Source organism: Sphaerodactylus townsendi, linkage group LG02 (genome assembly GCF_021028975.2).
Source record: "Sphaerodactylus townsendi isolate TG3544 linkage group LG02, MPM_Stown_v2.3, whole genome shotgun sequence".
Lineage (NCBI taxonomy): Eukaryota > Metazoa > Chordata > Lepidosauria > Squamata > Sphaerodactylidae > Sphaerodactylus > Sphaerodactylus townsendi.
Window position 1 is genome coordinate 14,055,548 of NC_059426.1, and position 9,684 is coordinate 14,065,231.

Here is a 9,684-nt window from a genome sequence, read left to right on the forward strand (position 1 = left end):
GTGAGGAGCAGCAAACTCTAACCTGGAGAACCATGTTCTGTTCTCCCAGGGGTATCCCATGCCCCCAGATGCACACTGTTCTTTCATGGGGGGGTGCCGGGCGCCAGCCAGGTCCCCGTGCACGGTCTCTCCCGCACTGCGTTGACCTGGACGGCACCCAGTGGCTTCCCCCCCAGGGAGGCTGAGTTGTTTGCTACAGCTGCAGGCCAGCTCCCCCCCCAGGGAGGCTGGGGAGGGCAGGAGCCAGCCTATTGCCATGGCGCCTGCCTAAGCCGCCCAACATTGCCCCCCACCTCCCTGCAGCCTGGCTCCTGCTCTCCCCTGGGCCAGTCGGAACTCATGGGCAAAAGCTCCTCCCTGGAGGCAGGCAGAGTTGCCAATCTTTTACTTACGAGAGCCAGCATGGTATAGTGGTTCAGAGCAGGTGGATTCTAATCTGGAGAAATGGGTTTGATTCCCCAATCCTTCACCTGAGAGGCAGAGGCTTATCTGGTGAACCAGATGTGTTTACGGACTCCTGCATTCCTGCTGGGTGACCTTGGGCTAGTCACAGTTCATTGGAACTCTCTCAGTCCTACCTACCTCACATCGCTTCTCGGCCTTTTGGCTAAGATCAAGTGTAGGTGTCTGTTGTGGGGAGAGGGAGGGAAAGGAGTTGTTAGCCCCCTTGAGTCTCCTTACAAGAGAGAAAGGTGGGGTATAAATTCAGACTCTTCTTCTTCTATTCCTTTTTTTAATGATAATTTTTAATTTCATTAAATAGATCATAAACATTACATTGCGTTTCATTCAACAATTTGTCTCTATCTTTACTTACATTTTGTGGAAAAGAAGTTAATATTTAACATTGAAGGTAAACCAACATTTTTTTAGTTTCAGTTTCTGATTGAAGAAAATCACTAAATGGTTTCCAAGTTTTCAAAATGGTTTCTATGTTCTTCTTTCTAATTATGCCCGAAAGTTTGTCCATTGATGCACATTCAGTTAAAAGTGAAGTCCAATCTTGCATCTGGGGCGGGATTGTTTTCTTCCAGTTTCACGTGATCAAAATCCTGGCTGCCCTAATCACATATAACAGGATTTTACAGTTTTTCTGAAGTTTATCATCTATCATATTTAACAAAAAATAATTCTGGACAGAAGCCTATATCTGTTCCTAATATTAGCTTAATATTTTGGTATATTTCCAACCAAATTTTTAAAATTATTTTACAATTCCACCAAATGTGAATCATGGACCCCTTTTCTTCTTCTATTCCTATTGGGAAGTGCTCCTCCCACAGTTCCTGGTTTTAGCCCTGTCTGGCATGCAGACAGATGGTTGTACCACTGTGTGTGGCGCTTAAGAGCGGAGAACTTAATTGGGAGAACTGAGTTTTATTCCCCACTCCCTCCACATGAAGCCTGCTAGGTGACCGTGGGCCAGTCACAGTTCTCTCAGAACTCTCCCAGTCCCACCTACCTCACAAGGAGACTGTTGTGGGGAGGGGAAGGGAAGTTGGTTGTAGGCGACTTTGAGACTCCTTAAAGGTAAAGAAAAGCAAGGTATAAAATCCAACTCTTCTTCTTCAAAGACCCACTGGTTCTGCTTGTGCCCTGTTTGCCAGTTGTAAACAGAGAGACGGCTTTTCTGGGGTTAGTTCGGTGGTGCGTCAATCTGCTTATGGTTATTCAACCATATTCCTTACTAACCATGCAGCATAGTTGGCTTTTTGCACATGAGGCTTCTCATGGAATCCACCTGAGATCTACTACCACTCCATCCTTATTGCATACCTATTCTGCTCAGCAGAAACTGCTTAAACAGATAATTAGATCACTCACAAATCATAGAAAAAATCATCAATAAATTCCGTGTTTCAATAAACTCCTGCCTTTCAGCTGTTTGGCTAAGTGGTCTTTGTGGCACGATCCTGTACAAACATATGCCAGCCTAAGTCCATTGACATGAATAGGCTTAAAGTGGAGTAACTCTCTCTAGGATTGTGCTGATAATGATGTTTCTGGCTGCCAAACAGTTTGAATCACCAGCAGCTTTGTGCATTTGTAGTTTTGGGAAAACCCAACGCAAATCAGTTTGGCAAATGTTCACAGCTGTCCGGCACAAACTGAAAACAGCAAGTGTTCAGCTCACATCTACCACTGATTCGGATCAGATGGGATTCGGACAACTCAGATTCGGACTCTGCTCATCCGAATCCGTCCGAATCAATGCAGATTCGACCAAAATCCAGATTCGGACCGTCCGAATCTCCAACCCTAGCCATTTCTGCACAGGCCAACAAAAGGCAATAAAAGGATGGTAAAAACAATGTTATAGGCGGGGAGTTCACATGGCTGTCACTGCAGGATGCTGCTGCAGTGATGTGGCAACGCTCTAGTGCAGTACTGGTGAACCTATGGCACTCCAGATGTTATGGACTACAATTCCCATCAGCCCATGCCAGCAGGCCCCACTGCCCATGCTGGCAGGGGCTGATGGGAATTGTAGTCCATGAACATCTGGAGTGCCATAGGTTCACCACCACTGCTCTATGGGGCCCACAACAGTTTATTCGAAAGTCACTCACTGAGCGTTCTTTTCAACAACCGTGCTGCACAATCAACGTTGTGCAAAGTGCCCACCAGGAATCGGTGCTGCAGAGCCCATCCCCCACAATGGCGGCCCACACTGGCCAATCCTGGTGCTGAATGCCCGTGATGTCTACTCTGTGAAAAAAAAGAATGCTGTTTTCAAAGCACAGCCATGTGAAGCACCGGGGTTCAGTGCCCGCCCATGCAAAAGCTCCATTGCTGCAGCATTGCCAATAACACCGATGGCACAACGCTGCAATTGGCTGCACAGAAATGGCCCAAGTTTGACCGTTTAATGTGTTCATGGTGAAACTGGCAGCTCCCTTACCTAATACAGAACACCCTGTTCTATGGTATCATTCTTAGAACTGCTGCAGCAACTCTGGGATTGGGCATTGTCAGTTTTCCGGGCTGTGTGGCTGCAGTCAGGCAGTTTTTGCTCCTAACATGTCTCCCAAATCTATGGCTGGCATGCATAAGTGGGATTCTTAAGATGTCTGTCCACTGATTTCCAGTGCCTTTCATCAGATCCTACTGTCTATGCTAGATGCTTCCAAAAATAAACTTGTGAAAGGTAGAAGGAAATCTCAAAAGTCGCCTTCTTAACTAAGAAATGGAATGAGGTTTTTTATGAGGTTACTGGTAGCTGTTCCACTGAAAAGGGACCTTGTGTTGCAAAACCAGGTTGGATTCATGTTACCATGCAGAAGCAACTGTGTATGCACTTCAATAAAGAATGTCTGTGAATTACCACGAGTCGTGGTTGCTGCTCGGGGTGGGAAGAAGCAAAAACAACAGATGCCACCTCAGTAAGGGTGGAAGGGGATGGGGAGCCACGCTAGGAAAGGGCTAGTGTCACCAGAAGAAAGGAGGGATGAACCGAGACTTTAAAGGAGCTCGCCCTCCTTTGTGCTGGCCACGTGCTCGCCGGCTGACGATTTGCCTACCCACCTCTCCCTAATTTTCTATGTTAATGCATGCTCCTTTTGTCATAGCCTAGATACTTAGCGGCTTGGCGCATGGAAGGACAAGGGCAAGGGGGCTAGGGAGCTACGCCTTCCCCTTGGGAATGGCAACAGCGGCAAGAGGCAACCGCCCCTGCCGAACCGGGCCAAAGGGGAACATCTCTGGCTAGGAATGTCCGCCCGGCAGAGCCCTGCAGTAGAATGAAGCTTGGAATGGGGCACCCGTCCTGCAGAGCTTTAGCACATTGCCCACATGACCAGATCCAGACCCATGCTTAGCCTCACGCTTCTGCTGAATAAAATGGCTATGGCCAATTTATTACCCCAGCAATGGAGTAGTGTGTATTATTGGTAAAGGGCTTTGCACAGAAGAGATCCGCCCTCGGACAGCAACTTACCTAAATCATTGGGATTGGGATTTTCTAAAATGCATCTGAGATATGTCACCATTGCATGAAATCAACACTCACCTTCCGAAAACAAGAACGCAAAACTATCACCCCTGTTTTTGCAATCATGTCTCCAGCAATTGCAAGGATGGAGTTTTGCAAAGTTTGAGTAATAACTTGTACTCATTAATTGATGCAGCAATAACAATTTGGCACGAGGATAGCTCTGTAGGCCAATAAAGCAAATGAGTAGGCAAAAACGTCTCCGGCTAAACAGACAATATCCCTCAGAGGACTTCCGCTGCAAAGCCCATAACTAATAAGTATTTACACAGAGTGATTTTGATTAGGAATTCTTCCGAGGACACAGAAGAAGGAAAAGATGCATATGTGCAAATAAGTGCATGAGGCAAGATTTGGGGTAGGGGGGAGAGAAAGATTTATTAGCTACAACTGTGTGCTCGCACTTGGTGCCTCAGACGTTCAACATGAAGTCAGTAAATATTACGACCCACGCAAACAATCAGCACCTCTCGGAGTGAATGAAGAGAGTCAACATCTAAATTGCCAAGACCCCTGGATTCCCACAAGAGGAAAGTGATTAAAATGAATTAAATCAGCAGCTCCAGATGGGGCAACGGTTGTGTTGATGGGAGCGGCAACAACGGACAGAAACTGCCGAAGTGGAAATAAATGGAGGACATTCTCTGTGTGGTAAAACTTCCTGGGAAACTAATGGCCAGCAACTCACACAGGGTTGGCACTGTGGAAGGGTATTTTATAGGAGGCGGGTGGGGGGAAAGAAAGAAACTCCTGGAATGCCACGAGAATGAGGCTATGAATTATGAAAATACCACAATACACATTTCTCCAGCATGCACTTCTTTGATGAAAGCATATGTATTCATGCTTAAAGAAAGAATGTATTTTTCCTCCAATGATCTAGTGGTGCTTTTCTGGTATGAGAACTAGAGGTCTTGTAAAAAGTTTTTGCTTACATTACATCTCTCGGTGGGAGGTCTTCAGCCCAGCAAATTTTGGAAAGTTAAAAAAAACTGGCCCTTTTACCAAATCTTGCGAATCGGTCAATGGTTCTTATTATTAACTAGTGGGGCCCAGCCACGCGTTGCTGTGGCAATTGTCCTTCTCATCACAGTCCGCAACCCACACAGATGTCCATGCAGGTCCAATGATCCACAGCATAGCCTTGTGGGGTGGTCAAGTGGAATCCCTCTTTCCCTTTTCAATTCACATTGTTATATGGTGGTGCCTTGTGTTTTTAGTATAAGGTAACCCTTTCCCATTCCACAACGGAACTGTCCAGAGTGTGAATCCCGCTGTCCATGAGGCTGGTTGACATGCACAGTCCTGGCAGGAAGGCAGAACTGAAGGCAAGGAGAGGCTATCCCAAGCAGGCAGCTTAGAGGGCAGGGGTGTTGGTGAGGCGCTCAGATCGAGGCCAGCTCCCTGGGTTCTTAAAGGAGTGCGATGCAAAAGAAGCGGAGGCCAATGTAGTGGTGGCAACAACGCCCCCACCACAGTGGATTAGTTCTTAGAAGAAAAAGGCAAACTCCAGCTCACTTTTAGTAAAAAGAGAGAGCTGTGGTGAATAATATGGGTGGAGAAAGTGGAGTGAAAGTGGTGGTGGTTGGATGTGAGGGAGGGGCAGAGTGAGGTGTGTGAGGGATGAGGCTGGATGTTATTGTTGTGTGGCAGCAGTGGGTGAGGCACAGAGAGTGAAAGTTACCTGCATGTGAGGGGAGTCCCCACCTGGCGCCTCCTTCAAACAGCCAAAGAATGTGTATGTGTTTCACTTCCACTCCTGTATACACTACCTAACACCAGTGTTACGACTATTTACTGTTTTCACTGGCTCGGCATCTCTGCCCATCTTCGGCGAACATTCCCTAAAGCCCTCATACCAACCCCTCTACAGGCCAACCCCTCAGGCCACAGGTGCAGAGCTGCACATTTAACATTCTAAGGGTGACAGTTGAACACAAACAGCTTCATGGCCTGGTGCGCCAGGAAAAAGACGTTTTACCTGGCTCAGGTATGGACTTTCAGCGATTTGAAGGTCCCATTACCTGCCCGCAACAGGGAGGAACGTCATGTGAAAATTTGGGGGCGATCCGTCCAGCCGTTTCGGCGTTAGGGAGTGACTAACAAAGTCACTGTTTGCTTTTTATATATATAGATATTTAGATGTTTAGGCTGCCCTTTCCCATCAAAATGACGTTAGGTTGGCTCACAACATCCAATTCAGTAATAACCCAACAATACAGCAGTATATACACCTTCAAGTTTCAACTTAATTTCCAATTTAGGCACTATAATCTACAGTAATAAAACCCCAACTGGGGAAGGAAAGGGAGACCAGGAAAAATGGATAAAGTCACTGTCCTCAACAGTAGGCCTGGTGGAACAACTCAGGTTTGTTTCACAAAGCGCAAAAAGAGACGTCTTAAAAAGAGGTGAATTATTTTCATCTTGTGCACCCTAGATAAGAGGTCTGGGGGACGTCTTTAGAAAAGGCACCTTTTGGTTTGCTTCCACATTTGTGTCCATTAAGGTGTCCTTTTGCCAGCTTTAACAAAAAAAACCAAATTATACATGTGCAGGTATGAAGAGATGGGGACATGAATCACCAAAGCCATAAGGCGCCTGTGAATTACCACGAGGCGGAGTTGCTGATTGGGGTGGGGGATTGGAACGAGCCCAGCTGACACTGCCCAGGCAAGGGCAAAACTTGAAAGGGGAAATGATGTCCATACTGCGAAGATCAGGTAAAATTCCTGGGGAACTTTGGGTTCCCTCTGGAGATAGCCAATCCTCTGGGAAAGCAGCATTGCTCCAACACATGTCCGCTTTGATGGATGTGGTGGGAGGAAGGCTTCTGCACAATCTCAAAACACCTGACCAGCCATAGGACCACTCCATGTCTTCCCAGCTCCAGCTTGGGAAATTCATGAAGATCAGGTTTCCCTGCCTGGAGAGGAGACGGGCTGCTACATATGTGTGTGTGTGTGGGGGGGGAGTTCACTGGCGACCAACACAGTGTTTCAGAAAACCCATGAAGCCAGAGCAAGTCTCCCTGGCTTTCCAACTCCAGCTTGGGAAATTCTCAACCCCCACCACAAAAAGAGAATCCCCGATGTCCTTAACGTGTTTGAGCCCTTCGGGGGAGGGCAGTTTAGAAATATGACAATAAATAAAAATAAAATAAATAAATTAGCAAGCAAGCTTGTTCAGTTCACAGGAGTTGCTGTTATCGACCTGTTTTTTTTAAATGCATACACCCCTAACCAAGCAGAATCAGCTTCAAAGTCAGGAGCTACAATCAAAACTAGGAAGTAGTCAAGCTACTCACTTAGCCCCACCTGCCTCACAAGGTGTCTGGGGTAGGGAGGAAAAGGGAAACGATGTTTGTGAGCCCCCTTGAGACTCTTTACAGTTGAGAAAAGCAGGGTATAAAGTCCTCTTTTGGGACCCTTCAATTCAATACTACATGCTGCCAGAGGGGTTGGTCCAGAAAGCAATAGATGTAGCAGCCTCTGAATTGTTAGTGGCTGCAATGGCTTTGGAATAAAGAGGACCAAATGGAAATGTTGTATAAAAGAGAGGGGAACCAGGAAGAGGAAATATAGCAGCTATTCCCTCTGTTGTTACCACTGTTTGGAAGAGCCCGCATCCAAGTCTCTTCTCCCAAGGCATGAATTTAAACTTAGGGGCTTTCCCCACTGACAGAGTTGAACTGGTTTCTACCTAGGTTTGCCTCAGTGAATCCCCACTGCCACCGAGCTCAACATTGTTTTGTCTCAGGCCCCTCAGAACTGCAGACTCAGAGGTAACGGCTATCCTTTGTTCGCAGTTATGAACTACTATTTTTCTGCTGGAACAGGTGTGCGAGATACCGGCAGCGAAGCTTCGAAGTGGGGAAGCATCGAAACGACAACTCATCCATTCAACCAATCACAAGCCGCTTTTGTGGCATGCGCAGAACGGGAGAATCGTGGCGGGCAGAAAGCGCATGTAACTGTAAACTGTAAAAACTGTTTTTAAAAAAGAACGCTCCCATTTCCCACCGTAACACAAGCGCCAATCACGACCGAGGAGCGAAACAGGCACCAAGATGATCCTGCCCACTTAGCTCGGTTCCAGGGGGCCAACTCAGTTGCTGTGGGGACAGCCTGGTATCGCCCTCCACTGAAGGGAACCGAGTCGACCTTAGCTCCCTTCTGTAGTGGGGAAAGCCCCATTGTAACCTGCCTGAGAGAGAGCTGCAACCCGTGTTTTGAAACCACTGTCTGTAAGGATCTTGTAGGGTTGCTAGCTCTGGATTAGGATGAGGAAAGGAGGGACCTCAGCACGGTATAATGCCATAGAGTCCACCATGCAGCCATTTTCTCTGAAGGAACTGATCTCTGCAGTCTGGAGATCAATAGCAGTTCCCAGGGATCTTCCGGTCCCATCTGGAGGTTGACAACACTTGGATCTAGTCAACCCCAAAGAGCAGCTATGAAACTTCATCCCTTCCAGTCCAAATCAAGCTGTAGAAGGCTTAAAGATGGCAGGGTATTACTTGCAAAATACATTTTACAAAATCAGTTTCAGGCAGCATATGTTCCTAAATTACATCTTTCAGACTTTGTGGGGTAGTCGCAACCTGTCTAAGATTTGATTGCAGAAGTCTGGCCCTTCTCCAGCATTTGCAGCTACCTACAGGGACACTTTCCAGCAAATCCTTGGCAGTGAACATCGGTCCCACCCAGGGAGGAGGCTCAGTGGCTTCATGGAGCAAAGCTTCAAGAAAAGGCCACAGAGATAAATCACGATAATTGGATGGTAGGAGGATTTGTAAACAATGAAGGAAGTAGAACCAGCAGAGAACATTTCCCAAGTCAGTAGATGGCATGCCAGTTTGTAGATTTATCCAGATGTCGTAACTGTTGCATAGGAGGGAAGGCAGCACGGTATAGCCTGATCTTGTTCACATCTTGTTTGCTAAGCAGGACTGGTACTTGGAAGGGAGACCACCAAGGAAGACTTTGCAGAGGAACACAATGGCTAACCACCTATGCATCTAGCCCAGGGGTCTGCAACCTGTGGCTCTCCAGATGTTCATGGACTACAATTGGCCATGCTGGCAGGGGCTGATGGGCATTGTAGTCCATGAACATCTGGAGAGCCACAGGTTGCAGACCCCTGATCTAACCACTTCCCTTGCTAGGATCCTGTCATGCCAGTTGAAACTTGGCCACAATTTGCACACACACAAGCTACTGCACATTTTATCTGCCAAGCCACTGAGTGACCTCCCAAATTCAGCAAATTCTCATGATGAAGAAGAAGGAGAAGGAGAAGGAGGAGGAGGAGGGAGGAGGGAGGAGGAGGAGGTTTGGATTTATATCCCCCTTTCTCTCCTGTGGCAGGAGAGCTCAAGGAGCTTTACAATCTTCCTTGCCCTTCCCCACTCACAACAAACACCCTGTGAGTGGGGTGGAGGCTGAGAGGGCTCCGAGAAGCTGTGACTAGCCCCGGGAGGTCACCCAGCTGGCGTGTGTGTGGGAGTGCACTGGAGGCTAATCTAAGATTCCTGGGCCAGCATAGTCTCCTCCTCAGCTCAAGGCTGACAGAGCTGAGGAATCAAACCTGGTTCCCTCCAGACATTAGATACATGAGCCTGTTAACCTCCCTCACGCATACTGCTGTTGGCCTACACCAATGGCCATGATGCATGTCTTATACTAGAGGTC

General features: G+C 47.4%; 1 pseudogene; it reads left to right on the top strand.

Moving 5' to 3' along the window:
- The first annotated feature begins 587 nt into the window (after positions 1-587).
- Positions 588-798, top strand: LOC125427595 (annotated as a pseudogene).
- The last annotated feature ends 8,886 nt before the right edge of the window (positions 799-9,684 follow it).